Source organism: Zootermopsis nevadensis, unplaced genomic scaffold (assembly GCF_977971745.1).
Source record: "Zootermopsis nevadensis isolate Lab colony 2312 unplaced genomic scaffold, Znev_1.0 Znev_ptg000017l, whole genome shotgun sequence".
Lineage (NCBI taxonomy): Eukaryota > Metazoa > Arthropoda > Insecta > Blattodea > Termopsidae > Zootermopsis > Zootermopsis nevadensis.
Window position 1 is genome coordinate 7,030,683 of NW_028259149.1, and position 26,847 is coordinate 7,057,529.

The window sequence follows — 26,847 nt, forward strand, 5'->3', positions numbered from 1 at the left end:
GAAGAAACACTAGAAGAGCTACGGCAGCCATGTAATGAAGTCTGAACATAGCGTCCTTTACAGAATATTCACAAGTTTACACAAAAAGCGCTCTCAAAAACGAAAATACAGATTTAATAATAGTGCATTGGCGACACACCTGAATTTTAGACCAGCTCAACGTAGAATAACATTATTTTTCGAAAACTTCCACCTCGTTTATTCGTTATAGTACAGGGTAGCATTGGATACAAACTGCGCAAACTTTTCCTGGAAATAAGATTAATTTTGTTTGTTTGATTTAACACCGTGTGAGATTAAATTAAATTTCTAACCAATACTTCATCGCCAGATGAAAGAAAATTTCTCATGACGGAGATTTTTCACGAATAATTTTGACGAATGAATCAATTCCACGCTAGTTTCAAATTATATGCAACTTTGAAACATTTTCAACAATTTGCTTACCCGCCAGTAGTTCCATCAATAAGTTCAAAAACCTGTTACAGCGGTTTACTGCCTTGTAGTCCTAGTGACAAAATGAGAGCCTGATACTTTGCGTGAGCTATTAACAGAGCGGAACAGCTATAAGACGAGATACTGCACGTTCTTAGCCTGCTACCATGACGTCATCTTTCTTCACAATTATTGCCGAATTAATTTTTTAATATAATTTATATTTGCTCGTACCATGAAAGACTCTTCCTGAGAAACTTGTAGTCGCTCAGCTAGTCAATAAAATCTCAGTCTTTTATGGAATCATAATGTTCATTACCGTGTTCACGAGAGCCGTATACTGCTCCCTGTACACAGAATGTTCCAAAAATATGTTTACAAAATGGTGATGTCTGTCATGGTTGTAATTACACGCCTTTTTGGGACACATGTAGTTAGTCTAGGACCTATGAAACATTAGCGGCGAATGACAATACGATTTGTGAATAATGGATTATAAATGACACGGAAAGAATTGGTAGTGGTGTAATTGTAAAGTCACATCTCAAATTTTGCCGAGAGGACTGAGGTAAACCATGAAAATCTCAATCATGATATCCGGCCTCTGGGCCGAGATCTGAACACCGATCTCCGAAACGCGAAGCAAAGTGCTAACCACTCGAACGTGACGTTCGGTTTTGCTGCTCCGTGCCAGTCTCGTCATGAAAGCAAGAAAGTGATTGCTATTAACCGCTGTTATTCGTACCACGAACACTTCAAGTCCCTTCATTTTATTAATTGGTTTCTCCAAGAGTTATCTTTTTCATAATATGAAACTGAAGTTACGTTACGTTTATTGCGTATAGTATGGATTTTCATTTCGCGTCCAGCTCACATGACTTCCTCGACCCGCGTATAACATGTTTATTATAAAAAATTAATCAGTATTATGCAGATATGTTTGCGATAGTGAGCTAGTAGTGTGTTTAATATACTGTCATAAAGTTCCAATAAATTGTCGCTGTTAGTCATCGCCCTGATGATGGAGGCAGTAAGGACCTCTGAAGCGTCGATAAACTTCTACCATACTACCCGGCGCAACAACCCAGAAGACAGAAATCTTCAGACTCACCTCAAATCCTACGGTTCACCTCTGCGCGAATAAGTTTTGCTTGAAATGCCGTGTTAAGTGACCCTGGTTATGAAGAGACGAAAAGACTAATGTTAATCACATCGGGACAAGTACATCCTATGGGATTTTACATTTTAAACCAGAACACAAGAATCAATGAGAAACTTTAAAAATCCCAGCCAAAGTAGGTAGTTTCATGCGAGATTAAATCTGAAATAGTGAGTAAAAACAGACCAGCTCTATCGATTGGGTCTGAGCAGTTTTTACCCGAAGACAGGGACAGGTTCCAGCCCCAGCAAAGTCGTGTTTGTATTTAAATTAGGACGATTGATAATGTCCAAAGAGTTTGTTGTTTCAATAATAAACCATCGCCACAAGGCTTCAGATTTGATAAGATTAAATCGGTGTATTACGGTAGATACGTAGCGGTCCGATTCTATATGCACGTGCGTCAAAACCTGAAAATATTATCTTGCACCTAGAGCTATTACTTTACAAAATACAGAAGAAACGTCAATGAATCACCAGTCGTGTTCCTCTTAAGTATTATAGTTTTTGGTAAATGAATGACGCTCACAGACGCGGAACTGAAGATGCAGAAATGCACTCACGAGTCTTCTGAGTCGCTTTGTGCATGGTAGTTCCCCTAACACAGCTGACATCTTGATTTCTTTCGTCCCTTTAACAGTTCAGGGGCGGATACCGCCAGGCCAAACGACCGCTGTCGGAGCAGACATTACGTAAGCGACGGCCCTGCGGGGGGTTACATTCTGTTCTATGGTGCCACTATAAAGTGGCTCAGGCACTTGCTAAAAGCTCATGAGGTATATAGTGGAGCTTTATTCAATTAGCAACTCATTTTCACCGTGGTTTCAATTCTGATTGCTGGTTCTGATGACAACAAAGCGATTCACCGCTGTAGTTCAGGTAGTTTCGCATCGACCAGCCAACAATTCATCGCACAAAGACACGTGTAACTTCATTTAATAAAACCCCGTATTTTACTTATGAAACAAAATCATCCAAAAGTAACATCTGTTACGCTGGTCCAGTATTTTATTTGATGTGTTCGTAATATTAAAAATTTATATCTTCACCGTCAGTCATTGAATTTAAACCTGAAAATAATCTGAAATTAAGTAACTAATAGGAGTAAAGGACATCATTTCGTAGTAAATGCATTTTGATAATGGGGCATGCCTCTTTATTAAGCAATGATATACAATTACTCTGGATGCTTTGAACTATGGTTTGCTGGGCTGAAAGTGGAGGTGTTACGTTCCTCCAAAACACTGGTAATCACCTACAAGACAACATCGCGTCATATCCAAGAAGACCAAAATACCAACTCTTCACGCCACAGAAATCTTGCCTCGCATACATGGGTTCTTAGATGTACAAAATCATTTCTCAAATATATCAACAGATAAGAGAACGAGAAAAGGACAAACAGATAGAGAGCTGTCATCTTGTAACATGTGTGGACTTATAAACAACTTACAATCCGTAAAGGATACTGTTGATGCAACGAAGTCAGGAAAAACTGCCAGATTCTAGGCGTACAATGACTAAAGAAAAACGTTTTGGAGGCAGCTTTCAGCACATAAAGAGCCGGGATAGCTCAGTCGGTATAGTGACTAGCTACGAGCTGGGCGATCGGGGGCTCGATTCCCGACGGCGGCAGAGGATTTTTCCTCTAGCCTCTGCGTCCAGACCGGCTCTGGGGCCCACCCAGCCTCCTCTACAATGGGTACTGGGGTCCTTTCCCAGGGGTAAAGCCGGCCGAGGCGTGATGCTGACCACTCACCCCCATCTAGTGCCGAGGTAAAGAATGAGTAGGAGCTATACCTTCTCTCCCCCCAAGCGCCTACATGGGCGTATAGTGGGATAGCTGTACTTTTACTTACTTTTCAGCACATAACGGTACCCACAGGCTACAGTTGGTTAATGAGGTCAGAGATTTAGATATTTCTCATTACACAAAGAATATTCTTATGGACGTTAAACTTACTGCCCTAAAACATTGTAAGACTAATTTATAAGGATGTAGCCCACATAAATAATGCGATGGAGAAGAGAGATTATTAAATATACAGTTACTGATTTTGTAATTTACCCTTTTTTTAATACATCTCTTACCTTTTTGTTTGTATTGAAAGGCCTGTTATGTAATTTACGTGCTCTGCATTATAGCCAGGTGATATTCGTAATTCGTTTCCAATGCCTTAAGTCTTGCTTTGCACTAATTCACTGGTATCAAAAATTATCATTTCAGGTGTCTGCATCCTCAACAGATATCTTTAGCTTCCAGGCTTCAGTTTTTAGCAACTCCATAGGCACTGTCGCTGTTTTGTAAAACCTCGATTACGTTTTCTCTCGTCTCTCCTTACAAAGACCTAGTCTGTGGAATTTTCAGTCAGCATCGTCAACATATTTGAACATTACACCCTACTTATGAGCTCAGCTTCATAAGTTCCTATCTGAAGTGTTTTATACGGACGCTCACCTTTCCTTTGGACATGTATATTAATCTAATCATAAAAATTACTCTTTTTCGCGTTTCTTTTAAACTCACCAGTTGACAGATATGATAACGTATCGCCAGTGACGCAAATCCAACATGGCTTTAAGTATGTAACCGACATTTATTACAGCGCACACACGTGTTCAGAAACAAACATTGCAAAATTATCAAACATGTATGTACATAAACAAATGAAATCTACAACTGAATCACAGATAAAAGAATGTAACTTACATCACTGTGGCTACATTATACCTTTTGCCTCACGAACTCCCCATTAGTTAGGTATTTTAATATCAAACGATAAAAACGACTGTGATGTTACATCACAGCATTTTTATCAGAGTACTCTATTATTACTACGGCGTCCAATGAATGAAATGTTGCACATATGAAGAGGAGACCAGTGCATTTACCGCTGCGTTCGCTTGTCAATGGGACTGACACGTGAACCCAACACGCATTCAAATATCACAACAGAATGTTAATACATACCACATTCATTAGTAAAGCAGGTGAAATACCATGCTGAACAAAAAATACAACTCTGTTTATATCTGTAAGGCCCATGAGACTAATTTATGTAGAAAAATTACGTCTGTCCGTTCTTGACGTTAACCGTCGTTAAGTGTCTATCACTGTGGTGTACATGTATAGTAGGAAGACGATTTGGAGATGGCTGTCGTCTATTTACCGCTAAACTAAATGTTAAGCTCGTCATGTATATTGAACTCAAGTAGAATAGCTTTATCATATTTCAGTTTGTACGGTTTTAGACAGCAGGCAGGAACACAAGAGACTCTAGATGGCAGTTAGCATTTTCCGAACTGAATCTGCTCTAAATTTCTTCGCGACTGCATTTTTTATTTGTTACCGTCGTTCCTAGTATTTAAACTTTGCCGCATTTTGAGAGAAATCTAGTTGTGTCCTTATTACTATTTTGTCCTGCAGTCTGAATGAGACGTGAGGATTATGCAATGTTGAATCTATGCATATATACGCTGGTCGTGCAATTCATGAACATATAAACAAACAATGAAAGTGATTTACACTTGCGTCATTGTATATCTAACTAAAGAAATAGTAAAAAAATATTCCTTCTCAGATGGTTTACAGAAATGCTGCGCTTAAGTAAAGGTACTTACGTTAAATAATTTAATTTAAAAGCTTTTGTTATCCAAATATCTAAGTGTACGTTAATTTATGTGCGTATAAAACACCTATTTGAGTATGTAATATTTCCTGGTGCCAACCTTCACTTTTCATGGTTATCAGTGTAAATACATTTTCCCTTCGTTTTCATGGTGCAAAATATAGGCTATCGCTGACCATTCGTGAACGCAGACGTCAGGACGAGTCGATTAACCTCATTCCTCGTGGACATTAAGAGCAACAAAATAATATTTAACCTTGGCTGATATCAACGGTGACATAATACAAAAGTTGTACTGTATTTACTCAAGAGCCTCTGCTATTTCTATACTCAATCGATTATTTTATGATTCACTTTCATCCAGTGGAAGAATGACGAAATACCACCATTCGTTGCCTTATTAGTCTTTTATACAAATTAAATAAAGAAACAAGAGTTGAAAGGTGTCTTGAATTTTCACATAACACATTTTATCTGCAATCTTTACGATGCCGCATATCTAACAGACATTATGTAAATTTACTGCAAGGGCAAATTATGTTACTGCAGCAAAACTGGCCACATAATACTGCAGTCATTTACGAATGAAACTTTTATTTAATTAAATTTATACATCAAATCCATTGCAAAATAAAAACGTAGATCTTACTTACACACATATATTTTGGTTGTTATGCCAATTCTGAGAAAAAAGTAGAAAATGGAAATTCATGTTCAAGTAGGTGCAGATAAAACATGAATTACATTAAAGATGGCTTTCTTCTGGGTTGTTGCGCCGTGTAATCTGGTAGAAGTGTAACGACGTTTAAGAGGTACTTGCCGTCTCTGTCATCACGGTCCTGATGAAACAGCAAGCACCTCTGAAACGTCGTTACACTTCTACCAGCAGACTACACAGCGCAAGAATCAAAAGACACGTCTTATTCATATTCGACGAAGTGAGAACCTCAATTCTCACACGAATTGCGTTTGATTCACACATGCCAAAATTAATTCACACGTTAATGTTTGGCAGAGACTCCTGATGCCAAATGCCATTAAAATCCGTGGGATCGTTTCGAAAATGAAACAAGCGGACAGTAGACGGGTACATTCAAAGCACTGTTGCCACAATACCAATGGTATTTTATTAACGTCGGATAAACAGCACAAGCAATTTCTAAACATGAAGATCGGTCCATCGCACTTTCTATTTCTTCAGACTCTTTGAGATGTCTGTTAGCGACACACAACTACGTATTTGGGACAAAAAAGTTGGCGCGTGTCCTGACATGTCCCCAAGTTCTGGGAGTGATAGTCTGTCAAAGGCACGCTTCAAAGTCGAAATTAATGGTGCCCTAATGTTGACGTGGCTGATGACTATATATACAGCGAGAAATGAACCACAGGATACCAAATAGAAAGGAGTAACGTCAGATTTTCTTCAACTCAACTAGAAATTTTCGGACTCAACGCGCACTGCGACGAATTAAATTAATTTGTATTTTGTTTCTTTGTTTGTTTGCGTTATCTGTAGTTTGAATCAACAGACGGGGCAGAGGGCACTGGAGCACAGGTACAGCGCGGCCTCAGTATACACTTGTCCGCACTGAACACAAAATGTTCCGTTTGCCATGTACTGTTACAGAAAAGAACTTCATTATAACGCCACAAAAATACGGAAAATTTACGCCGCACAACACAAAAAGGATAACATTCATGTAACAGAAGTGTTGATTTGTCACTCTACAAGCACTGAAGAATCGCGGGTGGGAAAATAAATGTAACTTATACAGCAAAAGTGTAGTATAAAACAATTTTAAGCTTTTACAGTTCAAAATACAAGCTCCAGGCGAAAGTAGTGCCTAATGAATTAAACCGATATCCATCGTCTGCTCACATGGCACATGTGAGAAAGGGTAATTATTAATCAGTTCTTGTGTGTCAATACATCAGGGGTCTCAGGCATGTACTTACATCCGTCTTGCACATTTCTGTTTACACAAATTGCGTCCTCCCCCTTAATAACAATAATAATCCTTGGCGTAACAGCCCTCTGAGAGCCAAAGCCGACTTACATTTTCATATGTGCACGCTATATGTAATCTGTCCTTCCTGAACGATGGCCTTCATTCGACAATCAACTAGTGGGCGTCAATGGCGTATTTTTTCTCTTTCTTACATCTAAAAAACGTAAGAAATTAGGTTTTACTTAGCCTACATTTCTTGCACCTATCCGAAATTGTACGTTATTTTAAAGGAACCTGTTAGTATAAATAAAACCACGAATTGTGCCGAGCCAGTATGAGTCAGTTTCAAAAATAAACTGAACTAAACAAGAATTAAATCAGTCGATTTGTAAAGTTCAAACGTGTCGGATGGTTCACGTCATAATTGACTCCTATTACAAGTGGGTTAACTGCCAGAAATTACTGGTTATAAATAAACGAGGCTATTTATGGAACTAAAATCATGCCCACCTATGCCCTACTCGAGAAATCGCGTTTCCATTTGCTGTAACTAAGACGCAACATTTGAAATTAACACATTTCCAATCAAAAACTGTTATCATCCTGGGGACAAGCAACACACGTATTTGCTAGCTACTCATAACTAATGAGTATATTATTATATACTATGAGGCGCATGTGTTGTACTCGAATCAACGGAGTTAATTCCTCAGAATAGTTTAAGAGAGAAAAAATGATATTCATAATCGCTGTGAGAAGCAAAATGTAAAAAAAAAACATACCAATATCTGAAGATGGCTATCTGCTGGGGTGTTGCGCCGTGTAGTCTGGTAGAAATTTACCGACCCTGATGAAGCAAGGACCTCTGACACGTAGGTATTATTCTTATTTGTACTTGTGTAATCACAAGAATTTCAGTTTAGAACTCTGTCTAGCGTACGCTATGTGCCTAAAACATAGCAAGAAACTAATGCAAGACGTTTTGCTTATACGTACGTTCCAATATTTATTCAGAGCCACAAACGAACGTTATCATCAGTAGACCCAGCAGAACACGTATGGTGAAAGGTGGACGACAACGGAAATGTTGGCGCTGAATCTTCGCTGCCTTAACCTAACCTACGTACCCCACGCCAAGAGTCACCTGAGTCCGCGCGTAGCTGTTGTACCTGGAATTTCCGTAGAATTTAACCTTTTTTAAATTCTTCTACGCATACGCGCCTACCAGCGGTAATTTTACTGTTAGCAACGCACAGATAAAGACTAATGCATAATTCATTATGACGACACACGAACACGCTTATCATTGTCCGTGACATTATTCACGAACCATTCATTACGAATCGAGACGCATGTTTGTTTACTGACGAAAGCAGACGGCTCCTTGAACCGACAAATGTTTTACATTATATCTTTAAAATATGAATCATTGGAGCTAGTCTTGGTAACTCTTGACGAGATAGTGACTAGCTCGTTCCAAGGGTCTGGAGTAGAATACAGACTCTCGCCATTTATTCTGTGCGCTACTTTTAAAGACAATGTAATGCATTGTAGTTAGTTAGGGATTTATATGGTTGAAAAGCTGTAGAATCCCAAGGTTGTAAAAAGGTTTTGTCCGGATGCAATTCCTTGTTTTGTAAATATGTTCTGGTTCGCTGATTACTGCATGAAGGCTGTACATACCGGCGACTGAGCGAAACAGCGATTTTCAACAGAGCTATACCGTTCCTGTTGACGGACGGAGAGACAGACCCGGCAAACGTCAAAAGACACTCCTGTGTTTAAAAGTAAACTACTAAAATTCTGGCACGAAGTGAGAAAAATTACTTTGCGTCGCATTTAATACCACGGCAGAGAGCTGTCTTCTTGTAAATTTGCTGACCATTCAACTTCTATCGGCTTCTCTGCTCCACGAAGTTAATTAGCAGCAGGTTATAAACTAGAGGAAGAGCATTAGTGAACTCCCATGTAACAAACGTAAATAATACATAAAATGGAAAAGTAAATAAAACATTCTTCAAAAATAAACCACATACACACGTACCGTGCCTGGGACATAGCAGATTACTCATCAGTCTGATGACGTAACCTGTAAAGGAGGGTCGCTGTTCGAACAATGCATATAATTACGCCTTCAGTCTACAGAAACTCATCAACATTTGAATATGGGTCTCTCGTGGGATGTAGTGCCGTAAAGTCTGGCAGATACTAACCGACGTTTCAGGCAGTAAGTTCCTCTGAAACGTCCGCCAATACCAAAGAGACTACACGTTCCTGCAGTAATATTCGTATCTGTGTTAGTGAGAACATTAAGCCTCACCTGACATCTGCCTACACACCTGATAGACTCGAAATCAGAGTTCGATTTCTCGGTTCGGCGATTACCCTCCTTGTCACAGTTCAAGCCGCCTGCTGTTCAACTATGCATGAGGTGGATCATCGTAAAACACAGCTCCTACAACATCGCCGCATCATCACAGCATTTTTTCATGTGAAACGCAAGATTTTATTGTGTAATGTAGTACAGTCATGCGCTAATAAAAGTGATTACATCCAAATGACAAACGCAAATAACGAAGCGAGACCCCTAAGTGCAGTGAACCATATTAATGGCATATTAATATATTTAATTACCACGTTGAGGTATTAACATGTCTGTCTTTTGGGTCACTCGTCACAGCGCAAAAGAACAATACTGTCAATCTCTCCTATGTGAGAATTTCTCGATATATTTATTTCACAAAGATTTAAATGCACAATTTACATCAGAAACAACGTTTAATTTTCATATAGTTCGTACACTACAGGACAAAAAAAAACCTGTATACGTTTCACAGAAATATGTCAAACTCTTGAAGAACATAAACCGATAGTTTTGAGGCCCCCCCCCCCCCCCCCCGGGCCAATTTTTATTCTGGCTTGGAAAACTGCTTGGTCTCTCTAATACAACAATGCAGAAGGCATTATAGTGCCATGCACATTTAGGTAGGAAACTTCAGGCAAAACTTCATATTATGGCCAGCATATTTTAAAGGCCAAGACACACACACACACACAGAAACTCGTTGATACTTTCTATTCACACATTTAGGTCAGCGTTTATCGTAAGCAGGCTTACAAATTACACGAACGTGCAATAGTGCAAGCAACTAGCTCCGGTTTCTCACCGCGGAACACCGGTTCACAGGTCCAAAGCAGTGCATTTTCATTTTTCACTGGGAAAGCTCGACCCTCGTTTCCTTACGCCATCCACAACTCCATTAACACGAATCAAATCTCTGTATGTTCGAAAGAGTCGCCCAAGTGAGCATATTACAATTTTGGTCCGCACTTCAAGCGTCAGCTCCGATCTCGTAATTTGCCAGTCAATTTTGTTTTAGGTGACAAAACAAAAATCAAACTATTAAGCTATTAATACAACCACATAATCAAACTGGGATACCACTGAGCACTTCGGCGCTGCTGCATTTTCGGGAGGTCTGGGGTTCCAATTTCGGCCCGAAGGGCGGCTATCGTGACCGAGAGTTTTCGTACTTTTCCTGTCCCTGAAGGCAAATGCCTGCCATAAATTAACCCACAACAGCTTCATTCCATATCTTTCCAATTCTTTAATAATATTATCATCCGACTCTAATAGAATGAGCTACTGACAAGTGTCGTTGAATAAACTGAAAATAAATAATTTTAATTTTATAATTAGCAGACACTGGATGGAATTCCATTTTTGTCTGAATCCAATAAATGGAGCAATCTACCGCGTTCCTTTTTGACCGTCATCATTGTTTTTATCATCAGAGAAACGACGTACCACACACGTCTGCCAACTTCGTAGTTTCATTAATCTTTGGGATATTCACACAGACACGCACGGCTCCAGAAAGGTACCCAAAACGCGTCCAAAACACGGAAACTTACAGGTTACACATAAACGAAACAAGAATCGAAATAATCGCATTCCAACACACGAAACGAAAACAAAATGAACGTCAATGCGTTGGATATTGATTCCACACATACAACAGTGCGGCAGCACCGTCGCAGCTCTGGCTGGTTGGCTTTGATTTCTCCTCCATCGCTTAGTTTGTAAAAATGGTGATTCAGTAGACGAAGCTGATGGTTGGCCAGTTCGCCGTTCCCTTTTTCTCTCCCCACCAGATATTTCAAGAATCACTTTATCACATGTTATATACGTCAAGGCCAGATCTGGTGAACAAACACGATCACATTAGATTTGATCATCTCCGACATCACTGATTCAAGAACAGAGAATGTAACTCTTCAGGTCTTACAAAGTCGTGTAAGAGTATGGACAAACAAAGAAATTAACTACAGGTTCATTGCCGTGCTCACAAAAGCCCTGCACTGGTCTTTATTCTGTGTCAGATGAATTAAGTCTGTATCTCCCCACCCAATTTCTTTGTCATCCACGTTAATATCATTCTCCCCATCTGCGCTCAGATCTTCAGGTTTTCCGATCAAAATTTTGTATTCACTTCTCACCCACAGGTACTACATGCATGCTCCGTCAGTATTATATTCCTTGATTTGATCACCCTGATATCTGCTTAACAGTGCAAAGATATGTTATTCATTATGCAATTTTCTCATATACGGCAATAACATTTCAAACTATAAGGCCTGATATGAAGTTCAGAACATAACGAGATCTTACACATTCGTAAACTTCTCCCATACTTCACGGCGCTACAACCCGGAAGACAGTCATCTTCAGAGTTAAGAAAGTCCGTCCTGTGACGTAGGCGGCCTGCCTAGTAAGCAAGTGACGATGTGCGCATGCGTAACCTCCTAATCCTGACTGTAACACACTGGTATTTAGTACAATAATAATTCTAACACGTGTTTGTTGCTTTACGCTGTCCGTTGTATCGATATTCATTTATTTGTTTTATTATAACTGCCTATTTCATAACTTCCAGTCTGTTTAAAGCATTCCCAGTAAATTTTACATCAAATTAGAACAAGCACGACGTTTTTCGGTCTGCTAGTAGGGACCACGTGACTTACCTGGCCGCATACGTCACATGGACTTTCTTAACTCTCGTGTACTGTATTTCCACATTTTGTCTGCCTGCACTTTCATAGACCGGAACGTTACAGCATGGAATAATGAGTCTCTAGGGACACTGAACTTCTCGTAAATTTTGTGGGTCCTTTCTCGCAGAAACAAACTGCAACCAAAGAATGTCGGCTTTGACCAAACAGCGGTTGGTCATGCACGCCGGATTCTCGACTGTGACCAGTAAAAACATCGGCTCACTAGGGCTGCTTTTGTGTTGCACATGGAGTTTGTGTTTTCAGTAAACTGTACAAGGGCATTAAGAAATACACTGTCACCCGACTGAACCACTAAGCCAAAACACATATTCATCTCTGGACGTTGTAATGCATGAGGGAGTCGTAATTTGACAGACAAGAGTAACGTGAAATGGAACAAATAAAAAATGAAACAGGACCGAAAACATTTAAATTGTCAGACAGCAACTGTTACAATTAAAAAAAATTATATTTTCCGCTCCACTAAAGTGGCAAAACACGCACGAGGATTTATACTACAGGGGCACGAACAATACTTTTTTCTGGTACATCGTTCTCTTCATCTAGTTAACAGAAAAATAAAAATATTGTGACGTGTTGCCGTGAGGGAGTAATAGATTTCAAATAAAAAACATTTTAAGTCCACAGGTCTATAGATCTATACCAATATACTAGTGGATTTTACAAGTGAAATTCAAACGCGGTCTTTTCGATTTGTTGAAGCTTTGTTTTAAATAATTTTAAAGATGAAGAGAGTCTACACAACTAATGAAAAATGTTACCAATGCACATGAAATGAAGTTTGGTCATACATCTTGTACGAAAGACTTTGTTTCAGTCTGTAGTTACACTGCACAACTTTTACAGACCACGTTGTTTCCTTCCAGTAGCCTACACTACTTCAGACAGCATTTGAGTCACTCTATACAACACACTCTTTGACCTGAAAGCGATTCTGCCTAATAAACTAACACTCAAAAATCTAACATTACAAAATAATAACGTAAAGTACAAATATCCTGTTCTGCACCTGTGTGCATTCTTTTGCAAACTGTAGTATTTATGAGTCACCCTACGTTATTTAATCTTTAAGTTGAAACATCTTTATTAAATAACCTAAGAATCAAAACCCTAGCACCTCGGAATAACGAAACGTATATACACTACGTTAATTGTGACACAACGAGACTAGAACACTTTGGCCCAATTAAGCGGCCGCCCCAATTATTCGAAATTCCACGTAAACAGTTAAAAATATTTGTTCTTTAAGATTTGTCCCAAATAAGCGGCTACCCTGATTAACCGATGGCCCAATTAACCTGAATCTACTGTATCCGTAACCTAAAAATGAGGGAGGAGGATACGCAGAGCTTTACTATCTCCGTTTCAGAACACCTTATAATTATAATTACAGCAATTAACATAAGAACTACTTCTTGGAATGAAAACTTACACATTGGCAGACAATCCATAGCCTGGCGCACGTAAATCCGCTCGACGGAAGAACACAACAGCTGTTACTACAAAAAATGTTAAACTGATAACTCACTGGACACCGTATTCCCCATTACATTGTGAACATCACAAACAACAAAACGCTAAAGGAACCGGAAGTAGTTTGTAATATCTCCCACTTTCAGTACAGCATAGCAGACACAAAACCGCTGACTCTCAACGTTCCATGGGAGACTGACGAGCAAACTAGGACAGAGACAAACCACAGCAGTCATGTGAAGGAGGGAAGTGCTACATATAGTGGAAGGGGGAGCTAACAAGACAAAGAGGGGTAAAAGAATAGACATAAAAAGTTGTAGTGGGACTATAAGGTGTTTCTAAAATGTGTAATTTAACCTGCTAAACTGTAGGAATGGTTTTGTATTTCTAGGGAATCACCGAGCCTACCAGCTGTACCACGACTGCTGTTCGCTCTGCATACGGTTCAAATTTCAGCAGGGTTACCAAGTACAGTACTTCGTATTCGAGGTCTCGGCATCACACCTCGTCCCGAGAACCGGCTACCTTGACTGAGAATTTTCGAGCTTTTTTCTCAATTTCCTACTCAAATGCTATGACAGTACCTTAAATAGGCCACTACCACTTCGTTCCAATACTTTTCGGTTTGTTATTCATTAATTACCATGACAATCAATGATATATAGTCTTAGCAACTAACAGCGTCGTTAAATAAACACAAACTTGATTTTAGAGGAACACAGCCTGTAACTAAACTAAACGATATTTTTTTCAGAAATGAACGCTTTGGAAGAACTTGAAGCAACTGTCAGGAAACAGCCGTGGCCTACGTGGAAGTGGTGTTCTGACATTATCCTAGAGAGATAAAAAAGCCACGAAATATCTCAAACCGGATTGTCTGGTTTCCGGCCAAGATTCAAACGTGGAACCTCTGAAATCCGTGCCAGAAACAAAACCGACTTGCTCTGTAACAGACAGGAGTTTACTTTACTTTCAATTACCTCGACTGCAGGAGTTTACCTTAATTATTAACAGTACGAGTAGCTTATGATGTGATAAATGTGCGCTCATGCTTGATAGAATGACTGTCACTGTTTTAATCCGCCATATTTTTAAGTTAAGTTACCATCAACCCTAATCGAATTCTTCACTGACCAACTCCACGGCGTCCTTGAGAAGCTACGAGTCGCTCGGCTAGTCAAGAAATTCCCCATCCTTTATGGAACTCGAAAGTCCACAACCTTGTTCACATGACGCCTTCCCCCACCCCCACCAGTCCCTATCCTGAGTCAAATACGGTCGTAAATCCATTCCACACCGCCACACAATTTTTCCCTAATATCCACTAAAATTATATTCTTCAATTTACGCCTGCGTCCTTCAAGTGGTATCTTCCCTACAGAATTCCCAACCAAAATTTTATACGCATTTATCATCTCCCCCAAGCGTACATGTCCCTCTCATCTCTTACCCCCTCCCCCCCCCCCATCGATTTGATCATCCTGACTAGACTTGGTAAGGCTAAAAATTACGAGTTCATTCAAATTTCTTCGGATTCCTGTTACTGCTTTCTCAGGTTCAAATACCCTCCTCAGCGCCCTGTTCTTATGTATTTCTCCGAAAAGTAAAAGGCCCAGTTCCACGCCCATACAAGTTTTCATCACGGAACCTTTTATTAATACATCCAACGAGTTTCATGCTACATTTCATTTACAGCGAGCATATGAAAGCCGATGTTGGTCAAGGAGGTTCAGCCGAAAAAATCGGTTGTATTTGACAGATGGCTTAGATTAACATTCACTCGTCTGCAACGGCCATACCTGATGATCTATGCCCTTGTGCGTCAATTCCAATAGTGGCACAGAATTACGGGCGACTTTATGCATGCTGTCCTTTGATTGTAGAGGCGGAGTCCTATAGAAAGTCTGTAATTAAGAAGTCGTACATTAACCCTTTGAAACACTCAGTAACTACATTTTTGTACTTAGGTGTTTCGTAAAATTCTCGCTGCAAATATTTATTAATTTCTTAAACAGCATGAAGAGATAGAGCTTTGTAATGAAGAAGTTTCGTGTTATCTCTGAGGTTCGGTCTCAATTCTGAAGTTCTTAGGTATGAGCTTCGGATCAAAGGGTTGGAAAAAATGTAAATAAACTTCTGCGTTCCCACCTAAAGTGGTGAAAGAAAGGCAACTCGTATATTACTAATGCCAATTGACAATTCAGTAAGATTATCTTCTCATTTCTTACACGAATTATATCGTTGCTTACAGTTTCAATTCAATTTAATCATAAACATTACGGTTTAGTTAGAATGCAATAACACGTTAATACATGGGGTTGACGTGATACTGTTAGCAGTTGCGTTTCTGAGCCTCTGAGGCAAATGTGAATGTACCAACTGTTATAAGTACAGCTCAACTTCTAGAGTTAAAACAAGCAAAATAAATTTAAAATTCCTGACATTTATACTCGAAGGTTGCGATGAGAGACGCGAATGCTTACGTTAGTGAGTACGTGCGTACATGCGTGTGGCGAAGTGTGCTAGAAGAAGAACGGAAAATTACCGAACCTTCTAATGTCGAGAAAGTTCGAGACAAAAGCCAGTAAACAATAAACGCGGACTCATTTGTGAAGCACGAGAGAAATATCATGAGATTTGCCGAATTCTAGAGCAGAGAATAGCAACACGAAAACATACGAATACTACAAACAGAGAGGCAGATGCCTACGACTCAATTATAAAGACGTCTTTAAAACTTTTTTCCATTTTTTTATGAAAAGAATAGCCTTGTGACATCATAACGTTGTGTTTACCTCCCCTTACAATGTTTCAACCAGCTGACCAGTTATCACAAAATTTGGTATTTGCGTTATATCATCGAAGACCACAACGTCGTACTTTTAAAATTCCTACAACCAGAAAAAACAACATTGCGGAAGCAATAATTTATGACTGGAAGAGATAATAGGGTTACTTAATATAGGGTTCTAAAATTATGTAATAGACCTGTGAAAATTATTTATCTTCCATTAACTTTCTGTTTTGTGGAAAGTTTACGACAACTTGGTGGCCTTGCGAAAAGTTAAACTTCACTGGCAGTTTAACAGCGATAACTAAGGGACCAATGAAGCTAAGAATATGAAATATTATATGAAGGTACATTATAAACGTTCCTGCAAATCAGGCCTGTGTATTAAACACTGCTTATAAATCAATGTTTATAAATACGTCGATGCTGATCTTCTGGGTTTTAACGCCATATGGATTTTGACGAATATCTTAATGTTTCGGATAAACATACCACCTCCACTTTCAGCACTGAAGAAAACACTGACATCTTCACCGCCGTGAGAATCTCAAATATAATTTTACAACGCGATTCGTATACTCAGCCAAAGTCTATGCAGGTTCATGTTAACTTGAATTGCCAAACAGTTTGCGCAGAAATGTGTTCCTAACACCTCTTTCTTTGTAGTGTTCAAAGACGTGAAATTCAAACCCTAAAACGATATTCAATATAACGTTAGTATTCAAGCGAATAAAAGTGATTTCCAGCACGAATTACCAAGTGGTCTCTGCATGACCACCGAATATCTTTGTACTAATTTTTTCTTATGACGCATTGTTTAAGATACAATCTTGTGACCACAGAACCGAGTAGCCTTCTATAATGTTTAATTTTGAATATGTTTGCTGACGTAATTCAATTTGCTTTAAGAGCTTTTATGTCCAATGCACTCCACAGAAGACGTCGGATGGGTAAACAGACTATCGTTTGTGAATCATAAAGTCAAAGGTTATATGGGCATATCGACAAACATAGCTGCAGGTCTAGAAAAGGACCTGGTAAATATGAGCATGCAGATGACCTCGCTTGCAAACGATTGTCGCCAGGACTTGCCGAAGGAGAATAAAAGGTCTACGTGACGTTGACAAAGATACTCTCGGCATAATAAACTGCTGCTTGACAGAACCAGCTCAGTGGAAGGAGAAAGAAAACAAGGCACATTTTTACGTGTAACTGATGGTACGTATTACACATTTCCGACATCATAAATAATCCTTACGTAAGTGATGTTGACATTACTTCGGACTAAAGATGTCACCGATTACATTAATAAAAATTTGTGTTACATTATTGTAGAATATAATGAAAAATTACAAGGAAAAGACTCCATCTTGAGAACCCTACGATTCATTTCATTGTGTAATCCCATCGACGCCTAGGTCTCCCGAGTGGTATCTTCCTCTCAGCCATTTCAGCCATAATAGTGTAAGCATTTCTCAACTTCCGCATGCGAGCTACATATCCCGCCCATCTCACTCTCCTTGACTTGATCATTCTAATAATATTCGGCGAAAGAGTACGATTGCAGAATTTATTTCGCATACGAAAGAATTGCGAATTTCCTTGTGCGCACACGTTTCCTTGTAAGACCTAAGCATAGATGGTAGAACAGTATTGAAATGTATTTCATTGGAATGTTAACCATTAATTTCTTTGAGGATAGAAGCCAGTTGTGACCTCTTGTGAACACGGTAACGAACAGTCAGGTTCCATAAGAATCAGGAGATTTTTAGATTATCTGAACAATTTGCTTCTCAGAAGACAGTGGTCCGTAGAGTTAGTTAGTTAATAACATTTAATGGAGTAAAAATTATGAAGTTCCTCTTTGTACATTTTTTCATGTGTCCTGTTAAATCCTCTCTCTTAGGACCAAATAAAAAACATAACGACAGAACAAGTCTGTAGACTGAATTTGCACTGCAAACCGTAGCAATGACAGTGACACGAGAAGAGCAGTAAAACGCAAAAGTGTTATGAAATTAGGACAAGCGAAACGCAGTCATAAATATAAACTCTCGTGTGCGCATATTTAAATACCTGGGAGCAACAGCGGGCTAACCAAGTTTACTTAAAGCTAAGAAAAACAAAGATAAAATTAAATATGTTTAGAATCTGAGAAAACACTAATTTGTTTTCAGTCAACCTCAAGCGGCTTAGTGTGCCTCTGCATAAAAACAGAGCGATAGTAAAATTGTACCTGTAAGATTTGAGGTTCTCACAGCGGTGAGTATGAAGATTTCTGTCTTCTGGGGTGTTACGCTGTGTAGACTGGTCGATGTTTACCATTCATCGCCCTGATGACGGAGGCAGTGTGATCTCTGAAACGTTGGTAAACATCGACCAGACTACACAGCGCAACAACCCAGAAGACAGAATCTTCTATCGCCCTGATGACGGAGGCAGTGTGATCTCTGAAACGTTGGTAAACATCGACCAGTCTACACAGCGCAACAACCCAGAAGACGGAAATCTTCAAAATTGTACCTGCTTGTTATTTCATATTTTACGACAATGTGCGTTAGCCCACTGTTGCTTCCAGATCTTCATGTACGTACATGCTCGTCATTCCCATTGTTTCTTCATGTCACTGCGATACAGCGACACTATCGTCGCCCGGATTGCGTTTGGGCATTGTGACGTCGTGCGTCCGTTCCATGAATATGCAGGGGTACAATGACAGAGAGTTACTTAGAACGAACTGAGTAGTTACACGTGCAGAATGGAAAAAAGGGACAGAAATTTAAAAGCTATTAGTACCAAACGTAACAAGCTAAAAGAATTTTTTTGCACACAATATGTAGCTGGCTCTCAAAATTTTGTTTCACTGATTTAAATTCACTATTGTGTCATTGTAATTAGGTGTTGGTGTTATCTTCGAAATGCATACTTCAACTGTAGTAATGATTGTCAGATTCCAATTACACTTCACGTTTACACTTATGGAAGTCCCAGACACAAATCCCGCCACAGAAACTAACCAACCGGACTGTGATGGTAGTTTTCCTCGGTCACTCAAAAAAAAAATACAGGGATGGCTCCTTAAATTAGCTAATGGTCGCTTCCTTCCACATCCTTTCAAATTCACTTACTATTAATCACAACTCCAATCGATGCTGAATAGTCTTTGTAATTGGCAACAGTGAATAAACAAATGCAAAACGATGTTCAATGTTTCTACAGACAGTGACAAAGCCGGAGTTAATTTAGACGAAGTTGGTGACCCTTGCTCGTACCCAGTAAATTTTCGTTAATTTTGCATTTAACCATCACCACTTTCTGCGTACAACATCGCGACAACGCGTGGAAGCAGGCGAAGGAAGAGTGGATTGACGTTTTCACAGGACGAGGCAAGGACTAGACAGAGCAGCACTACGAATGCACAAATCACAGGTTTAAACGACACTTTTTGAGAAACTCCGCATAGCAGAGCTCTTACTATGAAGCTAATCCTCTGTTTGGTAGTAAAATATTCCCGCCCTTCATGAAACCACAAACACAATTACTGTAGACACAACAGCGCGCCATCACATTCTATCCTAAGCCAGAAAAATCCAATCCAAGACCTCACATGCCATATTTAAAACCCTATTTAAATTAAACTTATTGTTCTGATCTGTGTTAAATACTGTGTTTCAGATATAAAAACGCATGGATATTAGCCAAATCTCCATCTTGATGGTCTAAAGCAGATTTATTAATGAAGTTGCACGTGATTTACACGTGTAGGCTGAGCAGCTAAGATATACGACCCTTCCATCACAGTTTCGTGATTACATTACGGTTTTAGCGTAAGACTGATAACTACATGATAAACAATGCATCAGCGTACATGAAATTCGGTACTGTTGAAAGTCGAGTTTGAATAAGTATTTCACTTTAATCTGCTAAGATGCATGGCATACACATGGTGCATGCATCACTTCGACACTGCACACGCGCCGGAAAATAAGAGACAAACGATCCATACGAAAAGATAAAACCATGAAAACACTTAACCCTTAGATTATAAATCGCATGCAATCATAAATCTGCTTCAGCAACGTTACAAAGTTCAAGTTTAATAAAAGTCCGTGAGTGATTTGAGGGGCTGAGAGATTGGTACATTCAAGGTAATATGCAAATCAATATTAATTCTGGCTTCCGTTAAAAAGTCGTAGAACATTTTATCGTTACCGTACTGAAAGAAACTGTTTATTAAAATTACACAAGAGTTACTTTCACGATGTTATTTCATAACTCGAGAACACTTTTACTGATTTCGATCAAATTTTTACTGCAGTCCTTGCTCGTCCACCCGCAGAATCAGAAGTCGGCATTCATGAATATAAAATGTACAATCAATAACACAGGCCCAAAAATGCCATATGTACATTTCATAATTTATTTCTTTAAATGTCAAGTGGACGATATCAGAAACTAGCAAGATGATTTGCGCAAGTAAAATGCCAATATGTCGAATGTAGTTTCTGTAAAACTTGCTGTTTTTATTACGAATAAAACAATTCAGTTCAGCGAATGAACAGGGAGTCTACGTGTCTGTCAATATCTAACTTCCACATTAAATGTGATACTTCAATATATCTATAAACATAACAAAAGTGTTGGTTGGACGGAAACCATTTTGAAACCGCTATTTTATTATATTAAATCATATTAAATTCTTTAACTGAGCAACAATTTGCCGTTCTCTTTTGGTTTTTTATAATTTAACATCTGCAGGGCTGACTAACTAACTAGCTGTTAACGAAATAAGCTGGAAATACATTTTAGGCATGCGTGAATTTACCTCTTAATTTATATTGATGCTGATTTTAAATACGGAATTTTCCATAAGTCTGGGACCATTGGCAATGTACGCCCGTCTATTATCTTTGCCACACTTGTGAGCTATATCACTGACAAGACGGTCATATGGAAGCAATTGTGAAGGTCGCCGTCTGCGATAAGACGAAGAAGTCCGTAGACATGCTGAGCAAATTTTGTAATAGCTGTCAAACGTAAAATACTGCCTACTGCTTCAGACTTACAGCACATTAAATAAGTTTTCAGAAGTCGCGAGACATAACGATCCCCTAATAAGAACGCAAACTAACACACTATATGGGGTTACAACCCAGACGGCAAGTCATCTTCATACTCGCCGCCGTGAGAACCTAAAATCTCACCGAGATATACGTCATTCATTGCAATTAGTTGAACAGATGGCATTCTATTTGTTGATGGATATTTCAGTTTCATATGAACTCCACACCACCACGGCTACTGACAATTGCAAATGCAATTTCCTGAATTAGTACGGAGCTTTGCCTTGCACGAAGTTGAACAGTGAACAAAGAGGTTCCTGGCTCCGCCTACGTGAACTCCATCATGGATGGTAAGATTAGTAACCGTGAGATTTCATATTCTCACGGCAGCAAGCATGAAGATGGCCGTCTTTTGGAATGTTGGGCCGTGTAGTCTCGTATAAATTGACCGAGCACTCATCGCTCTGTTGACGGAGGCATAAGTTCTGTGAAAAGTCACTCAGCTAGTAACCATTGGTCAGCCCTGGTCTGAAGGGCCACGCAGCCTCTCGGTATGCTGGTCGTCTTGTTTGCGTCATATTATAAATATGCAGGTGACAAAACAATGCCAACAACGAAGCTTGTGGGGGTGGCAGCTAATTCTTGCGCCCAGGTGGCCTTGACACGTAAGGTAACCGCGTGACAACTAAGCCACGTCCAGAATGAAAAACTGCAAAGTATAAAAGTTGTCCCCAGACAAGCATCAGTTACCTGTGGTTAAGGTTCCGTACCTCTCATTACTTCATACATTCATGTTTGGCTGTCTGTGCCAGTGACATATTTTTGCATGTGTGAAATGCGAAGGGGTCCGCAGTGGCCGCGGGGTCTGAGGCGTGGGCCTTGTGCCGCTTGGTCGCTGGAACCGTGGGTTCGAATCCGACTCAAGCCATGGATGTTTGTCCGCGTTTTTCTGTGTTGTGCTGTCCTGTGTACAGGTAGAGGCCTTGTGACGGGCCGATCCCTCGTCCAACAAAAAGTTGGGACCCGCAGTGATCAGGCACTTGAAGAACGGGTCGTTCCCAGTATCCCAGTGAAATGCGAAGTGCAATTTAAGAATACGTCTCACAAATTAAACAAATACCGAAGATGGCTGTCTTCTGGGTTGCAGCGCCGTGTAAAATTCTACCAGACTACACGGCGCTACAACCCAGAAGACAGCCATCTTCGGACTCACCGCCGTGGAAACTTCAAATCCTAAGCGAATATCAACTGTTTCGCACCCGAAGCAACCACATACACGCCAAGAATTTTAGAAATGTGTAAAAATATACAGCAGCAATAGGAATCGCTTAAATTCATTAGGGCAATCCTACAGTAAATGGCTGACACTATTTTTTAAAGTAACTTCTGATGTTAGTTTATCACCAAACAGCAAAACGATGTTTTATCCAGGTCCTTGACAATTATCATACTCTTTAGACCCAATTTACGTGGTGATGAACGCTGTTGTCATCCCTAGATCACAAAACTATATGATGTTATCCTTAGAAACCTTTAAAAAACGAAGCAATACAGCTGTGACCTCAAACACAAATGCTGAGTTGCGTATTTGTGTCGACTATCAGACATATGGCGTCTGGTAGGCTCAAAGAGCAGTTATCCTTTTGAGGTAAGTTGCTCGCTTGTCCTCAATTCCAGAAGTGAGAAAAACAAACTGGAAGCACTAGAACTGTAATATCACATGCGCGTTTTGTTTAATTGTTTAAAGAACTCTCACGAAAATTATCCGGAACAGCTGAGACAAACCGCGAAACGAGACAGGAACAGCCCGTGATGGGAGAAAAAAGGAGAGTCCTTGGCCAAATAATGTGACATAGGGCGTGATCGTCTTCCATCGTACGTAAGACCAGCTCGACATCGAAGTTCACATTTAAAAAAACTGAGAAAAGGTCTCCATTACGAAGAAGAACTTATAAACTACGTGTGAAGAAATAAAAGGTGTTTACAGCGAGAATCATACGAAACTCGTTTGTACAAAATGCAGAGTTGTTTGGTTGTTAAAGGATGACAGCATATAGTTACCACTTGGATTTGTAGGGTTGATTACTTTTAATGGAGATATTTACGGAAACCTGCAGAATCATTCAAATTTTCATTCAGATCGAAGTCTCAACAACCACTATACATAACAGGATTAACAGAGTTTTGAGTTTTTCTCAGATACGTTCGAAAAGAGTCGCAAAGACTGATTTTGACTCGCTTAGACAAACATGAAAAATAAGTTTCATAAATGAATTTCAACTTACTCTGCTAAAAATTCCCTACAGTATTAATTAATTAAAACTGATCGCTCTGAGCAAAGAACGCGCCATGCGCAATTCAGTTCAACTGTCGTCCTCCATTTGGCGACATTATACATTTCCATCGCGTGAAAAGCCAGTCAGACCGGAACTAAATCACTTGATCCTGTTTGTTACGTTATGTGGAGTCTTAGGTGTTCAAGACCTAGTTCAAAACAGCCCATTAAATTATACGGTCGTAATGAAGATGATTTATGAGAGAAAGGAAATGGTATGCATAACAATCTTTCTCATTTACGTAAACGTATTGTAAGCCTATGTCTCAAACAACTGTAAATCTGTCCAGTCGAGGTCAATATTACAGAAACATCCGGGTTAGAATTATTAGCAGTGGGCTTATTAATTACGTCTATCTCAATCTTGAACTAATTAACAGCTTAATTCAGACAATATTGTTTTGGGTTATGACGCCGTATAGACTTAAAAACATGCTGGCTCCATCTTCAAGGTTGAAGTAGCGGTCTTGGGAAAAATAGAGTTTCAGGAAGGGCATGTAGGAGAAATATCCACGCCCATTGCCCTTTCTGCCCCTCAAATAACGCTATATAAACTCTCCATTTCTCAAAACACTCACTTCGGTCCTGAAGATAGATACAATATGTTTCTTCGAAACGTTGGTATGCACCTACAAATCTTCATGGCATCACCCTTACCGCATGACTGCCTTAACATAAACATTACAATACAGTTAAAATTTCGAATTTGAAATTAATTTGAATTAAAAACAAAAAAATTCGAGGAAACTACTTTTCTCTGCGTATTTGTATGAATACAGAGGGACTATGGCATAAGTCTAATTAAACTGGCTTCAGCGATATATTTATTGTGCTATTTCCACTACTATAAATTACCAAAGATATAAATGTTGTTAAATGCAAGCTTAACCTCAAAGTTTTAAACAGTCGCCATGTTTATAACTTGTAACAAAGTCTCATTCAAAATTTGGAAGTTGTGTTATATCATGAAGACAGCACGGTATACTTGGCCGAATACACTACATAAGTAATAATTTCTTTTAACGACCTTAATTTATGAGGTGTGAAAGTCTCTTGGAAATACAGATTCAAATTCGTCTACTGTTAGATTCATATACTATAATTAAAACTGACACATGTATATTTACGTTTGTTTTAATGCAGAAAACGTACAAATAGATTTGATCCAAGCTACAATTCTAATCAACACAATACGTTTCAGGTTGGAACTCTGATGAATTCACGTTATTTTATATACGGACCTATCGAATGTATAGAACTATGTTGTATAAAATGTTGAAGAAAAGAAAAATGTAGGAACAAGTTTTATCGGGCTGATTATTCGTTAACACGCTATGACATACTAAACAGGTTAAACATAGGTCCATCTAATCAAATGAAAATCAATGTATGACGTCTTGCGGAAGCTACCTGCGCTCGAAACGAGTAGTGGGAAGCGTTATTTATGATCCGGGCCACACAATTATAGCAGGCTATGCATAACAGATTTAATACTTCAGCGATATTGATCGATCCAAAAGAAAATCTGTAATTTTTTGGTTACCAACTGACAGAGTACAATCAGTAGACCTACAAATAGCGATCAAAACCGTTTCAGAAAAATACAGGACCACTTTTGAACAGGCGTTACAATAAAATCAGACATAGTTGTTTCGTCAATTATTACTTTTTTCAAAAAGCATTAGCTTTCCGTTCTAAATGTTACTAGGACAGTGCAAGAACCAGTCTGAACGACTGTACAAATAAATTTGTAGGGGACTGGATAAATAACGAAGTTTGTGGTGTTTTTTTAAAGCAGCTAGTTTTAAGATGTCTGTCTTCTCGGTTGTTGAACCTTATAGTTTGGGAGAAGTTCTGTGACGTTTCAGAGAGGCTTGCTACCTCCATTATCAGGGCGATGACACATTTCCTAAGTTGGTATGGTGCACGTTTAAAGACCATGTTTGTGACTGAATAACAAAACGTCCATCCCGGAAGATGGTCATCTTCACACTCGTGAGAATATAAAAAAGTCTACGAAGCCTCCTACTTAATGAGTACAGTATCTGACGGACGGGTGATGTCTTGTGGTTAAAACTGTCGAAACGCAAAGCTTCTATTAATACCGAGGAAAGGCATTTCAAGGAGACTTGTCTGCATGCTCCTCAACTTGCCTGACTTTATCACGTTCTTATCAGCCAGATTTGCACTGTTTCTCCGGGAAAGCACTTTGTACTAAATTTTATTTCACTTGGTCAAGGAACTATACGACGTACTGCTTTTACAGAAAGGGAGTTTGGAGGTGTTTTCTACAGGAAAAAAAATCTGAAAATATACGTTAAAGACAATTTTGACTGATTGAATCGTAGGATACTTAAAGACACTAGTTCAATTACCCCACTTCTAAGCCGTCAAATGACATGCTACTTGCAAGTATCGATGCGGTATTCCGTATAAAGACTGAGTAAAACCACGATATTCGACGGACTGGCGAAGATTGTAACCTGTTACCTTACAAATACAAGAAAGTTGCTGCCGAAAAAGCTGCTCCTTGTCCTTTGAGGGTTGTTACATCAGTTGAAAATTTACACAAACATTTAAATTCGGATTTATCGCTCTCGCATACAGAATTGTCTGTCTTGGTGTTCTTCAACAGCGAGTCTTGTTTCCTCGTTTGTCTCGACCAACATCCGCGTCAAACCTGACACGAATTCACAATCGGGTTCCCTTCACGTCGTCCAACAACGCACAGGACGTCAAGTGCAAGAATGTCATCCAGTTTCAAGGGTGTCCAAGCGCCCTTTACTGTCACAGTTTATCTATCATTCCAAAAGTTCCTCATACACACTTCTGCTTCGGTGTGATATTCGCATTTACGTCATGCAACAATATAAACTAACTAAATACAGTATAATTTCTCTCGGTTTATATTTCCACCTCTCGTCCCGATCTTCTTCA

The 26,847-nt window shown here is 39.3% G+C and overlaps 1 protein-coding gene across 3 annotated transcripts in view; it reads right to left on the reverse strand.

Moving 5' to 3' along the window:
* LOC110833226 (uncharacterized) overlaps positions 1–26,847 on the reverse strand; it is a 108,783-nt gene that overhangs the window by 45,216 nt on the left and 36,720 nt on the right. Inside the window, exon 1 of one of the 3 annotated variants that reach the window (XM_022071016.2) lies at positions 13,681–13,942. The exons of the other annotated variants lie outside the window; for them this stretch is intronic. The gene's annotated coding sequence lies outside the window, so the exon portion shown is untranslated. Of the gene's footprint in view, positions 1–13,680; positions 13,943–26,847 lie in introns of those variants that run through there. 3 annotated transcript variants of the gene reach the window in all.